This window comes from Panthera onca, chromosome X (assembly GCF_046562875.1).
Source record: "Panthera onca isolate mPanOnc1 chromosome X, mPanOnc1 haplotype 2, whole genome shotgun sequence".
NCBI lineage: Eukaryota > Metazoa > Chordata > Mammalia > Carnivora > Felidae > Panthera > Panthera onca.
Window position 1 is genome coordinate 51463950 of NC_138357.1, and position 17580 is coordinate 51481529.

The 17580-nt window shown below is 36.7% G+C and overlaps 1 protein-coding gene and 1 pseudogene across 1 annotated transcript in view; both read right to left on the reverse strand.

Moving 5' to 3' along the window:
* DIAPH2 (diaphanous related formin 2) overlaps positions 1-17580 on the reverse strand; it is a 1007297-nt gene that overhangs the window by 8415 nt on the left and 981302 nt on the right. The gene's annotated exons all lie outside the window — the stretch shown is intronic.
* On the reverse strand, positions 11482-13249 carry LOC145714364 (adenylyl cyclase-associated protein 1 pseudogene; annotated as a pseudogene).

Sequence of the window (17580 nt, forward strand, 5' to 3'; positions counted from 1 at the left end):
CCCTTTCCAATTTGTGTATTGTCTTTTTGGAAACCAAAGAAAGGAAGAAGGGGAGAGGCATCTGTCTATGTTTGTATACTTATTGGGAATATTGTACAATGAGATATAGGAAAACATACTTTATTAGAAGATAGGGGTAACATTATTTGTCATAATATTTCTCTGTCTTCATTTTCTTAATGCAAGAGGTAACACATAATAGTGAATAAGAAAGTCTACAGCATCTAATATATCCTCATGATTTAAGAATTCATGAAGAAATTCTATTGTTTATAAAAACCAACAATTAATGGAGAAGTAAAGCCTGAGATGTCAATCCAAGATGTACCTTCCAAATCCATCACAGTTGGGTATCCTCTTTGATCATCAAAGGCTTGTATTTGAAATATGCCCCATGTGAAGGTGAAAAGATTCTGATATTACAGAGAGTGACCTGGTCATAGTGTGAATTTGGAGACAGCTATAGTTATATAAAAATGTGCATTCTATGGAGGAAGGGTGATCAAAACTAAAACACTATTCTAATCTGTCACCAAAAGAAAATATGAATACATGGACCAGCTTGACATACTTCTGCACATTCTGAGTACCAGGTTAATCAGTTCAAACCAATGTCAAGATGTATCCAGTCATAAGAGCAACAATATTTATGCTATTTATGAGTGCAAATTGATTTGACATTCATCTCAAAACCTTTCCTACTTAGTCCTACAGTGAATGGATTAAACCCATTACTGTATTGATGTAAAGTCCAAACCCTTTGTGATGCGGCAAAGGCAGTCCTAAGAGGAAAGTACATTGTAATTTAGTCCTATCTCAAAAAGGCCTGAATACAAATATACAAATATACAAATATACAACAAAACTTACACCTAAGGGAGCTATAGAAGGAGCAGCAAATAAAGCCCAGAGCCAGCAGAAGAAGGGAAATAATAAGGTTTAGAGCAGAAATAAATGATATAGAAACAAAAAAAAGCACTAGAATAGATTGAAACTAAAAGCTGATTTTTTGAAAGAATAAACAAAATTGACAACCCCCTAGCCAGACTTATCAAAAAGAAAAGAGAAGGGACCCAAATAGATAAAATCATGCATGAAAGAGGAGGGGTCACAACCAATACCACAGAAATACTGTCAATTATAAGAGAAAACTATGAAAAATTATATGCCAACAAACTGCACAATCTGGAAAATAGACAAATCCCTAGACATTAACACACTATCACAACTCAAACAGAAATAGAAAATTTGAACAGGCCCATAAACAGCAAAGAAATTGAATCAGTTATCAAAAATCTCCCAGCAAATAAGAGTCCTGGGCAAGATGGTTTCCCAGGGGAATTCTACCAACATTTTAAAGAACAGTTAACACCTATTCTCTTGAAGCTGGTCCAAAAAATAGAAATGGAAGGAAAACTTCCAAACTCATTCTATGAAGCCAACATTACCTTGATTTCAGAACCAGACAAAGACCCCACTAAAAAGGAGAATTATAGGCCAATATCCCTTATGAACATAGATGCAAAAACTCTCAACAAGATACTAGCAAATCAAATTCAACAGCATATTAGAATTATTCAAAATGATCAAGTGGGATTTATTCTTGGGCTACAGGGTAGTTCAATATTCACAAATCAATGTGATATACCACATTAATAAAAGAAAGGATAAGAACCATATGATACTTTCAATAGATGCAGAAAAAGCACATGAGGAAATACAGTATCCTTTTCTGATAATAACCTTAATGAAAGTAGGGATAGGAGGAACATACCTTGACATCATAAAAGCCATATACAAAAATCCCACAGCTAATATCACCCACAATGGGGAAAAACTGAGAGCTTTCCTGCTAATGTTAGGAACATGACAGGGATGTCCACTCTCCCCACTGTTGTTCAACATAGTATTGGAAGTCCTAGCCTCAGTAATCAGACAACAAAAAGAAATAAAAGGCATAAGAAGAAGTCAAACTTTCACTCTTCACAGATAACATGATATTCTACACAGAAAACCTGAAAGACTTCGCCAAAAAACTGTTCGAACTGACATGTGAATTCAGCAAAGTTGCAGGATATAAAATCAATGTACAGAAATCAGTTGCATTTCTATAGAACAATAATTAAGCAGCAGAAAGAGAAACCAAGGTATAGATCCCATTTGCAGTTGTACCAAAACCCATAAGATACCTAGGAATAGACCTAACCAAATAGGTAAAAGATCTATACACTGAAAACTATAGAAAACTTATGAAAGAAATTGAAAAAGACACAAAGAAATGGAAAATCATTCCATGCTCATGGATTCGAAGAACAAATATTGTTAAAATGTCTATACTACTCAAAGTAATCTACACATCCAATGCAATACCTATCAAAACAAAACCAGCATTCTTCACAGAGCTAGAGCAAAAAATACTAAAATTTGTATGGAACCACAAAAGACCCTGAGTAGCCAAAGTAATGTTGAAAAAGAAAACCATAGCTGGAGGCATCACAATTCTGGACTTCAAGCTGTATTACAAAGCTGTATTTATCAATACAATGTGGTACTGGCACAAAAACAGACATATAGATCAATGGAACTGAATAGAGAACCCAGAAATGGACACACAAATGTATGGCCAACTAATCTTTGACAAAGCAGGAAAGAATATCCAATGGAAAAAAAATGACAGTCTCTTTAGCAAATGGTGCTTGGAAAACTGCACAGAGACATGCAGAAGAATGAAACTGGACCACTTTCTTCCACCATACACAGAAATAAACACAAAATAGATGAAAGACCTAAATGTGAGACAGGAAACAATCAAAATCCTAGAGGAGAAAACAGGCAGCAACCTCTTCAACCTTGGCTGCAGCAACTTTTTACTAGTTGTGCCTCTGGAGGCAAGGAAAATAAAAGTAAAAAATGAATTATTGGGACCTCATCAAGATAAAAAGCTTCTGAACAGTGAAGGAAACTATCAACAAAAGTCAACCAACAAAATGGGAAAAGATATTAGCAAATGACATACCTCATAAAGGGTTAGTATTCAAAATCTATAAAGAACTTACCAAACTCAACACTCAAAAAGCAAATAATCCAGTGAATAAATGGGTGGAAAACATGAATAGACACTTTTTCCAAAGAAGACATCCAGGTGGCTAATAGACATAGGAAAAGATGCTCAAGATCTCTCATTATCAGGGAAAAATATAAATCAAAACCACGATGAGATACCACCTCATACCTGTCAGGATGGCTAATTTACTAATTCGGGAAACAACAGATTCTGGTGAGGATATGGAGAAAGGGGAACACTTTTGCACTGTTGGTGGGAATGCAAACCAGTGCAGCCACTCTGGAGAACAGTATGGAGGTTCCTAAAAAAAATTAAAAATAGAACTACCTACAACTCAGCAATTACACTACTAGGTATTTATCCAAAGGATAAAAAAATGCTGATTCGAGGAGGCACATGCACCCCAAGGTTTATACAGCACTATCAACAATATCCAAATTATGGAAAGAGCCCAAATGTCCATCAACTGATGAATGGATAAAGAAGATGAGGTATATATACACAATGGAATACTACTCAGTCGTCAAAAGGAATGAAATCTTGCACTTGCAACATGGATGGAACAAAGTGTATTATGCTAAGTGACATAAGTCAGTCAGAGAAAGACAAATATCACATGATTTTACTAATATGTGGAATTTAAGAAACACAACAAATGAACATAGGGAAGGGAAAGGAAGGAAAAATAGATAAAAACAGAGAGGGAAGGACACCATAAGAGACTCTTAAATACAGAGACAAACAGGGTTGCTGGAGGGAGGTGGGTGGGGGATGGGCTAAATGGGTGATGGGCATTAAAGAGGACAGTTGTTGGGAATGAGTACTGAGTGTTATATGTAAGTGATGTATCGCTGGGCTCTACTTCTGAAACCAATACTACACTATATGTTAACTAACTTGAATTTAACTAAATTAAAAATAAAATAAAATAAAAACCATCCATGCAACAATTTATTCAGCAACTATGTATAAGGCACATCATCACCCATAAAGTACCTGAATATTCCAAAGGCTCAGACCAATAGCTAGACTTGCATCACTAACTTCCTTCTTATCGAAAACTTTGTCAAATGAAGTAACTGAGGAATAAGCATATCATAGATAAAACTTAACCAAACATGAACTGAGATGGACCAAAGTACTCAAGCCTATGGTATGTAACCTCAGAATGTACAATTAATCCTCAAAGTGAGTGTATGCCAAAGGTCAAGGATATATCTAGTATATTTCATGAGTAGGACAAGTTGAGATAGAAAACTGTGATAAAAAGGCCACGCCCATTAATCATTTCTCCTCATATTAGGGGTCCATCTGTCATCTATGGAAGAACAGTTTCCATCCTGGTATTCATAGGCACGTAGATATATCAATGTTAACCTAACATAATGCACTTTACCTTCCTAGCAGGGTAACACAAAATAAATGTGTCTGGTATGTACTGTATTACAAAATATGCAGTTTTAATTGCAAGAAAACAAAGTAAAAGAAAACCTCTGTGATTTACTGTGGACTTTGTTTTCTCCAAAGCTCTTCAAAAGTAATGGTGTAGCAGATCAGTGCTACCCATCAGTGGGTAGGCATTGTTTCCAACAAATAGAGGACTGGGTTTATGTGATGTAGGCTAAGAAAACCAGCAAAACTAAAGATGCTTCAGGAAATGTCTATTGAGTAGCTGTTTGCTTTTCAAACACTGATGAGATAATTTATTTTAGACTGTTATAGTGAAACTGTCTCATATAAACTTACATTTTCCCCCTTTTATCCCTTGATTCCGAAGATGTTCTATGTCTTCATGGTTTGGGGGATCCTATATTGATAAAGCTTCATACTTGCTAGAAATGACTGGAAGGTAGCAGCTGAATTAGATTTGGGAATAATCTCTTGATGGAGGACAGCCAATTATTTGACCAGATTTATTCTCTTCACTCTTACCAGAATAGTGTCTTTAAAATGCATACATATGTTGAGCTCAAACTATATGTGCAATTTGGTATTGTTTTCATTTAATATTTTATTGTAGAAATTTTACATGTCATTAAATTCCTGAAACATGATATTGAAAACATAATTTTTAATGGCAACATACTCTTCTTTTTATATTATATATCACAATTTGGTTAACCATTTATCTACTGCTGGACATTTAAGTTGCCCCCATTTTCTTCTATTCTAAAGGCCTCACAATGAATATCCTTATATCTATCACCATACAATATTATTACAATATTATTGACTACATTTCCTATGCTATATTTTTCTTCCCCATGACTTGTTTATCTTATAACTGGAAGTGTGTACCTCTTAGTACTCTTCTCTATTTTTCCCATCTCCCTATCAGACTCCCCTCTGGCAACTACCAGTTTGTTCTCTGTATTTATGAGTCTGTTTCTATTTCTTGTTTATTCATTTGTTTTGTTTTTTAGATTCCACATCTAATAAAATCACATGGTATTTGTCTTTTTCTGCCTGACTTATTTCACTGAGTGTAATACTCTCTAGGTCCATCTATGTTGTCACAAATGGCAGGATCTCATTCTTTTTATGGTTAATATTCCATTGTGTGTGTGTGTGTGTGTGTGTGTGTGTGTGTGTTCATCTTTTTCCATTCGTCAATTGATGCACACTTAGGTCTCTTCCATATCTTGGTTATTGTAAATAATGCTGCAATAAATATAGGGGTTTATCTCTTTCCAAATTAGTGTTTTCTTTTTCCTTGAATAAATACTCAGTAGTGAAATTACTGACCTGTATGGTACTTACAAATCGAGACCACAATGTGATATGACCTAGCACCAGTCACTAGTATAAAAAAGACAAGGGATACCAAGTGTTGGCGAGGATGTGAGAAAAGGGAACCCTTGTGCACTGTTCGTGGAAATGTAAATTGTAATAGCCACTGTGGAAGACAGTATGGAGGTTCCTTTAAAATGAAAAAAAAAAATAACTGCCTATGTTTTCTCTTAGGAGTTTTATGGTTTCAGGTCTCACATTTATGTCTTTAATCTATTTTGACTTTATATTTGTTTATGGTGCAAGAAAGTGGTCCAGTTTCACTCTTTTGCATGTAGCTGTCCAGTTTTCCCAGCACCATTTTTGAAGAGACTTTTTTTTTTTCATTACATATTCTTGCATCCTTTGTCATAGGTTAATTGACCATATAAGTGTGGGTATATTTCTGAGCTCTCTATTCTGTTCTATTGATCTGGTGTCTATTTTTGTGACAGTGCAATACTGTTTTGATTAGCTTTGTAGTACAGTTTGAAATCTGGATTTGTGATACCTCCAGCTTCCTTTTTCTTTCTCAGGATTGCTGTGGCTATTTGAGGTATTTTGTGGTTCCATACACATTTTAGTATTGTTTGTTCTAGTTCTGTGAAAAAATGGTACCAGTTATTTGACAGAGATTGCACTGAATCTGTAAATTGCTCTGGAAAGTATCAACATTTAAAAAATATTGTTTCTTCCAATCCACAAGCATAGAATATCTTTCCATTTGTTTGTGTCATCTTCATTTTTCTTTCATCAATGTTTTATAGTTTTTGAAGTACAGATATTTCACTTTGGTTAAATTTATTCCTAGATGTTTATTCTGGTACAGTTGTAAATGGGATTGTTTTCTTAATTTCTCTTTATTCTACTTTGTTATTACTGTATAGAATGAAACAGATTTCTGTATATTAATTTTGTATCCTATAACTTTATCAATTTTTTTATTATCTCATAGTTCTCTGATGGAATCTTTAGAATTATCTATATATAGTATCATGTAATCTGCAAATAATGAAAGTTTTAGTATGTACCTAAGTACATAAAGCAATCATTATCAGACATAAAGGGAGAAACTGAAAGTAGGTGCTCCTATGTTGGGTGTATTGATACTTACAATTGTTATCTTTTCTTGCAGATTGACTGGTTTACCATTATGTAATGTCCATCTTTGTCTCTTCTTAGTCATATTGTCTGATACAAGTATTGCTACCCCCATTTTTTTTGCTTTCATTTGCATAGAAGATCTTTTTCTATCCCTTTACTTTAGTCTGTATGTGTCTTTAGGTCTGAAGTGAGTCTATCGTAGGTAGCATATAAATTATTTTTTAAAATCCATTCCTTTACCCTATGTCTTTTGAATGGAGCATTTAGATCATTTATATTTAAAGTAATTATAGATAGTTATGTATGCCCTACCTATATATAGGTAGGTATGTCCTTTCGTTGTTTTCTGATTGTTTTTGTATTTCTTCTTTGCTCCTTTCTTCCCTTGTGATTGATGACTTTCTGTAGTCTTATGCTTGGATTCTTCTCTCTTTCTTTTTTGTATTTATTATAGGCTTTTGTGTAGCATGAGGTTCATTTATAACATCTTAAGTATATATCAGTCTGTATTAAGTTGTTGGTTGTTTAAGTTCAAACACATTCTAAAAGCACTACATTTTTACTCCCTCCTCCACATTTTATATATATGACGTCATATTTTACATCTTTTTGTGAGTCTCTTAACTAATGCTTTAGATAAAATTAATTTCACTACTTTTGTCTTTTAGCCTTTGTACTAGTTTTATAAGCGATTGATCTACTACCTTTACTAAATGTTTGCTGTTATTCATGACATTTTTACCTTTCATAATTTTCTTCTAATTATGGTCTTTTCTTTTCCTCTTAAAGAAGTCCTTTTAACATTTCTTGTAAGGCCAATCTAGTGGTGATGAAGTCTCCGTTTTGTTTGCCTGAAAAACTATCTCCTCTTCAATTCTGAACGATAACCTTGCCAGATAGAGTATTCTTGGTTGCAGGCTTTTTTTTTTTTTCCTTTCAGCACTTTGAATATATCATGCCATTCCCTTCTGACTTGCAAAGGTTTTGCTGAACAATCAGCTGATAGCCATATGGGGTTTCCTTTATATATAACTAGTTGCTTTTTCTTGCTGCTTTTAGAATTCTCTCTTTAATCTTTGATGTTTTAATTATTATATGTCTTGGTGTGGATATCTTTGAGTTCACCTTGTTTGGGGGTTCTCTGTGATTCTTGAACCTGGATGTCTCTTTCCCCAGGTAGGAAAATTTTCATTTATTATTCCTTCAAATAAGTTTTCTGTTCCTTTTTCTCTCTAATCTCCTTCTACAACTCCTATAATGAAAATATTTGTTTACTTGATGTTGTCCCAGGGTTCCCTTAACCTGTCCTCATGTTTAAATTATTTTTTATTTTTTGTTGTACAGCTTAGATGATTTCTATTACTCTGTCTTTCAGAACACTGATCTCCTCTTCTGCATACTCTAATCAGCTGTTCATTCCCTATAGTGTATTTTTCATTTTAGTTATATTCTTCAACTATGATTGGTTCTTTTTATATTTTCTGTCTCATTACTGAAGTTCTCACTGAGTTCATCTACTCTACTCAAGTCCAGTGACCAACTTTAGGACCATTATTTTGAACTCTTTATTAGGTAGGTTGCTTATCTCCATTTTGTGTAGTTTTTTTTTCTTTTTTGAAGTTTTGTCTTCTTCTTTCATTTGGAACATATTGCTCTATCTCCTCATTTTGACGTTCTGTGTCTGTTTCTATGAATTACACAGAACAGCTATTTTTTCTAGTATTAAAGGAAGGGACTTGTGTAGGAACATCTCTGTGTGTGCCTGTCTGCTTTGGCTGGCTGACTAGAGCTATAGTAGGCACTGAATGGGGATCTTAGGGCACTATGTATACCAGGGCCACCTTAGTGGGATGGCTACAGCTGCAGTGGACTGGGGGACCCAGAGCTCTCTACCAGAGGGCACATTGGTGGAGCAGCTGAAGCCAAAACAAGCCCTGGCTGGGGCTCCTGGGGTATTCTTCCAAGGGGGCACCCTGGCAAGATGATTTGAGCATAAGCAGGCATGGGCTACAGGGGCTTGAGATGCTCTGTCCAGGGGGCTCCCTGTCTGGATGGCAGGAGCTGAGGTGGGATGAGCTAGGTGGTCCTGGGGCACTCCATGCAGGGGATGCCCTGGTGGGATGGATGGAGCTCAGGTAGGCATAGGCCAGGATGACTTAGTGCAATGAATGCTGGGAGAGGGTGCTAGCTGGGAGGTTCTCAGCTACTCCATGCATGGAGTGCCCTGGCAGGTCTTCTGGAGCTGAACTGGTGCAGGACTTCAGTGTCCTAGTATGTGCTTCAATGGGGCCACCTTAGGAATATGACTGGGGTTGATGAGGGCTAGGGTCCCAGAATTCATTGAGGTGGGCAGCTGGCTAGGGTGCCGGGATCTTGCTTCTGTCTGCACTATGAAAATGGAGAGGAAACAAACAATGACACTTGCTAGCAATTCTGACCCTGGAGAGCATTCCAGCAGCTTCCTTGTCATTTGTCAAATGCTGTAGGGCTGGTTCCTTTATATTCTAGTTTCCCTTTTAAACTTGAGCTTTTACTCTGTGTGCCAGGGTGGAGGAATCCTCTCCCAGTCCCTCAGTACTATCCCTCTCCACGCAGTTTACAGTGTCAGGGGCAGGGTTCTCATGATTATCATGTCTCCATTTCACCTGCCATTCTCTATGTGGTACTTCTATCTTTTGTTGTGCAGAAGCTGTTCTGTCAGCTCTGAGTTTTTCTTCAGGAGGAATTGCTCTATATGTAGGTGTAGATTCAGTGTGTATGTGCAGGATATGAGTTCAGGGTCTTCCAACACCACCATTTTGGACTGGAACTCATTTTAATTTTTTTACATAGTTAAATCTATTGATATGATTAACATTCAACTGTATCTCTTCTTGTTGTTTAAGGTTTGATTTGTTTTTACATTTGTCTATTTAAATGACCTAGAATTTATTTTGTTGTACAATGCCAGGTAAGTTTCCACACTGATTTCTTTTCTTTTTTTTCTTGCAAAGAGAACATGGGCTGTCCCTTTGTTGAGAAATCATGAATGTTTACACTGATTCATGATTCCTCTTTTCATGTTAAATTATCTATACTAAGGTACATTTCTGTTTCATTGACCTAAGCATCTTTCCAACTATGTTTGTGCCAATACCTTCTGATTTCATTCATAATATGTTTTGATATGTCAAGGAGATAATCTCTCATAATTTATATTTTCATTTAAAACATGTATTTTTAGGAAACATTTTGAAACTCTACATTATGCTATAATCACAAAACATCTTGAAAACAACACAGCTTGAAAACTAAACCCAATAGGTACTAACTAGGCTATCTTAGTAAGGCTAGGCAGATGTCTATTTGTTGAGTGCCAATAAGTCAAGTGATTCTAAAGTCCCTAATCATCTTTTTAAGAGTTCTCCTCAGGTTCTTCATTTTCTTAAAGACTTAACAAGCTTCTTTCTCTGTCCACTAATCACTTTTTTTCTGCCCAAATGACCACTTTTCTTCTGGATATAAGTGCAGATCAGCACTAAAGAAAAGAGATAAACCAATTCTTTAAGAGATTTTCTAATATGCTTATTCTCATTATTTTTGCCTTGTCAAAATTTGAATTGGAATTAAATGTACCATTTTGTAGGCTGTTGATAAAGTCTAGTACTTCAAGTTTTTAAGCCTTATTTTCTCATATATTTGATGTTTTACAAATTTGGCTTCCACCAGATATCACAGGCATTAAACTATATCAACTTATTTAATTAATTAATTTATTTTTTAGTAGTAATTTTATTCTATTTTCCGTATAACTTTAAGTACATAAAAGTTTATTTCCACAGGCCTCAGGAAATGGGTAAAAGTCACAGGATAATCTCTCTTCTCACCAAAAAAGTTGCATATTTTTGTTAGTGTCCTAGAAAGAAAAACTGTAATTTACGTTAGCAATGCTGTGCAAGATTCTTACACAAGACCTAAAACCAGGCTGTACTGGAGATTTTAGTCCTTTGTTCAGGTGCCTGGACAGAAACCAAAAGCAATTGGGCATGACAGGGCAAAGGAGGCAGTGAAGATGGAGGGAAGGCATATAGCATGGAAGAAGGAATTCCAGATTCCTTGAAATGGTGTATTTTCCTTTTTTGGTTTTATTTGTGTTTTTGTTTAAGTCATATCTGTAGGAAGGTGCTGGGCAGGGATCCCAGTGAAAGAAAGGGTCCAAGACTCCTTTAACTGGCCTGGGTGCAGGGCTCTCCCCAGCAGCTGATACAGGAGAACCTACTCTCTCAGGTTCAGGCAGACCCAGGATGGAATGCAGAATAAAAGGAATGCCTACAGGAATCAATTTTGCTTGGAATGCTAGATGGCCAAGCTTTAGCCTTTGGTCCGGTGCGACTCCTGCATCACCTGTCAATAGTGAAAAATTAGTTTGGTTAGAAAAACCAGCTAGAATCACACCAGCCTCTGCTACCTTCGTTGCATTGTTAGAAGAAGATGAACTTATGTGAACATTCTGATCTTTTAATTCCTGGGGAATGCTTTATTCTTCCCAAAAGACTGTTTGTTGGTCAAATAACTCCCAAAGGCTGAAAGCTAAAACACACCAGTCCTGGTGTGCAGTTCCTTAAGAATGGGCTGGTGGTGTTGTTGAGCTGACATGGAAAAGCTGCACCTTCCTGCAAAAGATCAACTGACCTGCTCTCCTACCCAAATCTCAGCCTGAGGTATATTTCAGTGAAGACAGGTAGCTGTGCTTCTCAGAGCGAAGAAGCAGTTTAAGAGCAGAAAGGTAGGGGAAATCTAGAAAAGAACTGTCTTGGTACAGATTTATCCCAAGGTGTGAGGGAGAGGGCAAAGAACCCAGTGGCACTTCTCTTATCCAGCAATTTCTGTCACTGTGGTGACCAACTTCTGCCCATTCCATAGGGTCTTGAACTGCTCAGGGACTGGGAATTCATTAAAGTCACCGCCTTCTGTAGGAATGAGGGCATTCATCTCAGAAGATTTGGCACTATCTTGCAATCTAGGGAATTCTTGCTCAGGTAAACATGACAGCCATCTGTTTTGTTGATGGAAATGGCTGGCACTTTACCCATTACCTGAACTTTGACTGCTCTAATATTGATTATCTCCACAATGCCCACCACTTCATCGAACACCAGACTGAGTTTCTTACAGTTATCTACTGTAATGGAGTTACTTTTGCCCTTGATTTGCAATGTTGTATTGACACACTTGTATATGTAAGCCACCTGTTTCAGCTTTGTGTCATCAATCACCAGGTTGGAAACATTCTCCTGATTTTCCACTCTCCACTTCTTGCCCTCCAGTTCAAGTATAGCTGGCTCCTTCTTTGTGGTTGGTTTGTGGGATGGGCTGACTCCTGGTTTAGGTGCAGAGAATGGTTTGGGGCCACTTCGTACTGGACCACTCTTAGCCTTCAGGGCAGGGTTCTTGTGAGTCTTCATGTTATCAGATACATGTTTCAGGGCATGTGTGATGCTTTCCCCTTGATTAATCTGTACAAACAGTGCTGAGTGGGAAGCAGACTCATCTGAACCAGAACTGGTGGGGACTGGTTGGGGAGGTGGGCCTGGTGGGGGAGGAGGAGGACCTGATTCAGCAGAAGGTCCAGATGGCAATCCGCTCAGTTATTTTGCCACAGGCCCTGTTTTGCTCCAGGCCAGTCCAGTGGTATGGGACTCCTTAATGTAAGCCAGTAGCTCTCTCCATATACTCAAGTAAGCTTTGACCCAGTCCACATGCTTCTTATTGACATCTTTGTATTCCTTGAGGACTCAGTTTGTATAAAACATGGCAGCATCATTCATTTCTTTCACATAGGGACCGGGCTTGGGTGCCACAGCCACCCAACCCAGGGCCTGGATACTTTCGCTGACAGCTAACAGGTGGTTGAACAAATTGCTGCCTTGGTTTTTCTCCCAGAAGGTTACCACCTCTTGGATCTGCTCTGAGATGGGTGCCAACAAATCAGAAAGCTTATTGCCTTCTGTCCGCTGACACTGAGAGGCTGTAACCAAGAGAACTCGCTCCAACATCAGGTTTGTGTGAACCATCTCCACATGTTTCTGCACATCTCCCCCAATCTCTTTACTGATCTTCAGGCACTCTGCCACAGGACCATTAAACAGTGAGTCAAATGCTTGCACATATGGAGTTGCTCCTTTTGGAGCATTGTCTCCATATCCACAGTGCATGTCAGAGGTATGGGATACTATCTCCAGGTGGCCCACTGCCCTCTCTAATCTTTCTACCAGATTTTGCATGTCAGTTATAATGTACCACCTCAGAGTTCAGCCTCACCTCCGGACTGTGATCAGCTGCTCTCTCAACTTACTTTATTCCAACAAAATTGTATACATCAGTCACTGTGCTAAAATGGATGTTTAGAAGCCACTCAATTACCTCTACTTAAAAATTAAATAGTTCTAGCCCTATTCTAATCTCAATGACATCATAATGTTCTTGAAACTAGAATCAGATCATGTTGTGTAATCTATATCTTTTATCACATGAAATAAATCCATGCAAAGAAAACAGAAACCCAGATTACTGTGAGAGTTCATGTTGGGAGAAGAGATGAAAAGCTATTTTAATGAGAATGGTAATGGAAAGCAATAATGTTAAAGTAGTTCAGAGGCTACTGTGACTATAGAGACACAACTCCCATTAAATGTAATTGGAGTTAAGCACATGTAATGATAGCAAAATAGACCCTAAATGTCTTTCCAATTGGAAAATAAGGAAATGTGTTCCAGGAAATGAGTTTTTGTGTGGAAAATACAGTATTCTAATTGATATGCACAAATAATTTTCATATTGATATTCCTCATAATATGGTATTGGTATTTTTCCTATGTTTAGGGATAGATCTGCAAGAGGTAACATCTGTGCAAAGAATTTGTTTCCTTTTCTTAATGCTCAGCATTCATTATGTTATTAAAGGAAAAGTCTTGGTAGTTGCAAGGATTTATTAATTCAGTAGCTTGTTATCAGCATGAAATTCTGCTGTGCTAGGGGAAAAACAAATTATATTTTACAAAACTGCAGTAGTGAGATTAAATCACTTTTCTATATTTCACTTTCTTCTTATCCTCCCTGCCAGGTAGTAACTCTATTCTATATCTCTATTATGAACCTCATATTTTGCAAACTATCAAGTCTTATAGTAAAATAAAGGTACATTATCAAACAAACTCAATTATAGCAACTTTAGAAAGATTTAAATATGCGATAAAAGTAAAACCACAGAGTACAATATTATTTCAAGGCATTAAAAATTTAATCCATATTAAGCTACAAATGTAGAAAATATGCAATACTTACCTTTATCTATCATAAAAATGATATTTTCATAACGTATAACCAACCTCTTGGGATTTTAAATGACTACCATTTACATAATTGATAACTTGAGTATCTCAAAGGATTTTGCAAAAATGTAGCTCAGAAGAAAAATCAGTATATTGTTCAGTGTTTCAAATGTCATAGTCATTGCTATTGATTATCTTTGGACTCAATGTCAAACCTAGTGAATAGATTTTTTTTTTAAATGTCCTTGTTTTTCTACATTAGCCATGCATTATATTTGTTTCTTTACTAGGAAATGCAATTGGGCTTTAAGACAAATTTTCTCTCTGTGAGGTTGAAAGTCTGATAATGATGACTGCATATCTGGAAAATATGAGAAAAGGCAACAAATAAAAATATGAAGTGTTATAAAAATAGTTGGAACAATTCCCAAGTAAGCAATATATGTGAAACTTACATTGAATAACATACCAATAGAAACCACACAAACTATAACAGAACTTCTCAGGTGTCTTTCACAGTGGATTACACATAGCAATTTATCAAAAGCTATCTGTTGATTAAGTAACCATCCAATCTTTAACAATGAATCAGACACTGACCCTTCGGTTCACCTTCTTCTATACTGCTCAACGCACAGAGAATATAATTTGCCATTAATATAAAGAAAGGAAAGGAAACAATTTCTCCCTGCCTCCCTCCTTCCCTTTCTTCTTTCCTTCCTTCCATCCACCCATAAATTTTTACTGCATAAACTATCTGCAAGGTACCATAATAAACACCTATATAAGTTATTAGGAGGAAATGATAAATGTACAAACAACTATAGCATAAACCATGTGTTTCTTATAGCATCTATTACAGTTTTAAGTATGATGGCAGTTCAGAGCAGAGCAAAGTCATAATCCTTTGAGTGCAGGAGTAGGGGGCCTGAGAAAACTTCATCCCAATTAGGCCTTAAAATATAGGCGGAATCTTAACAGAAAGAAATAGAATGAGAGCTGTTCATTTTTGATTATAAAAAAATGAGTTCTAGCTCCTTATATTGTTGACTATTTACCAAATTTTTCCTGTTTGGGGGGCATGAGAAGCAATGGATGTATAAAGGAAGAATCAGAATGTCTATACATATTTAATATTTTTTTGAGGGAAAGGAGGAAAATAATAAAAGGACATACACTAAATTAGCCAGATTTGTGTGATAGCTTTTTCCATAAACATGTGATTTTAATTTTAATATTAAAAAATAATCCTGGATGGTTTACAAAGACAGCAGTTCTGTTTAAAACAAAACAAAACATGATAAATTGTGGTTTATATACACAATGGAGTACTACGTGGCAATGAGAAAGAATGAAATATGGCCCTTTGTAGCAACATGGATGGAACTGGAGAGTGTTATGCTAAGTGAAATAAGCCATACAGAGAAAGACAGATACCATATGGTTTCACTCTTATGTGGATCCTGAGAAACTTAACAGAAACCCATGGGGGAGGGGAAGGAAAAAAAAAAAAGAGGTTAGAGTGGAAGAGAGCCAAAGCATAAGAGACTGTTAAAAACTGAGAACAAACTGAGAGTTGATGGGGGGTGGGAGAAAGGGGAGGTGGGTGATGTGTATTGAAGAGGGCATCTTTTGGGATGAGCACTGGGTGTTGTATGGAAACCAATTTGACAACTTCATATATTGGAAAAAAAAGAAAAAATAAAAACCAAACCAAAACAAAACAAAACAATACAAAAACCAGGAAAAAAAATCACACAGCAGAAATGGGGCTCTCTGGAATCATCTGGTTAGGTTCTGTTATTGAAGTGTAGATAGCACTATTAAGAGTGGCAGAAGAAGAGCTGATTAAGGCATACACAGATTGCAGTGACCTCAGCCAAGAGTATTTGGCAAGGATGAGAGCTTGAGAAACCATTTGAGTTGGTGTAAATAAACTAGCTTTTAAATGACAATGCAATACAGGGTCAATTCATTGCTACCATCTGTCATCTCTGTGACTTTCTACTTCCATGTGTGACATAGATCCCTATGACTAAGATTATTAGGCATCAGTCACTTCTTTAACATTGATTACATGATGGACAATATTCTGTCATTTTCTGTGGTAGTTGTTTTTTATCTGCCTGAGCTCTGTTGCTAATATGCTGACCTAGAATATACTTACTTGTCATCTGCTTTTGTTTCTGAATCACTCTAAGATTACGTATCTACTCCTTTTGTTTTTAACATGTACAACCTATCTGTTGCGTCTGCCACTACCTACTTCTTGCTGATGATGGAAGTTTTAGAGTAGTCAGCCCAACTCTACAACTTTAGTAGGCCTAGGTACTCTGAGGTTATATCAGCTCACTGGCTTCTGTATAAGGCAGGAATGGCAGGCTTCCTCTTGCATGATGCTTCTATTTCACAAGGGATAAGATTATAGAAATATGCCACTGGTTATGACCTTGGGAAGAGAAGATATTAATCTTCAATTTGTGGGCCTATAAATAGGTGCTTCCCATTAGTTGTGTTTCCCATGTTAGCGTATGCTTAATTACTTAATCAGTTGTATGGAGAAAGGCAACCTGTATGGTTAACGTCACAGACACTTTAGCAGATACTAGTGCCATTATTTCAAATTACAAGCTGCCCCTTAAGGTAGAAGCCAGTCAGCAGTTGTTTTAAATATGAACAATTAGGACAGAATTAAAGCACAGTTTATTAATGTCATATCTGTAACTGACAGAAGCTCCTTTGTAATTTTAGTTTCTAAGACAATCTATGCACAACCTGAGTCAAGGTAGAATGTATAGATAAGTAAAAATGGCTACTAATTAACAACTTAATTCTCATATAAGAATTCTCAAAGAATCTTTCCTGATTTTTAAGTCTACTGGAATAAAGAAAGTCCTTCCGTTATCAGACAAATGTATAAATAGGGATAGCTGTATATCCGTGTTCTTTGCAACATGGTTTAAACTAGTGAAAAGCACAAATAGCCCATTTGTTCATCATGAAATTAGATAAAGGATGGAACCCACATACATAAGGATACACTGCACACACATACACTCCAGCCATTGTAAATTATCATATAGATCTATAAGTACTTGACAGAAGAGGTTCACATTATAAAGTGGAAAAGGTTGGGTGCCTGGGTGGCTCAGTCAGTTAAGCATCCGACTTCAGCTCAGGGTCATGATCTAGTGGTTCATGAGTTCAAGCCCCACGTCGGGCCATCGGGCTCTGTGCTGACAGCTGGGAGCCTGGAGACTGCTTCAGATTCTGTGTCTCCCTCTCTCTCTGCCCCTCCCCTGCTTGTATGCTCTCTCTCTCTCTAAAAAATAA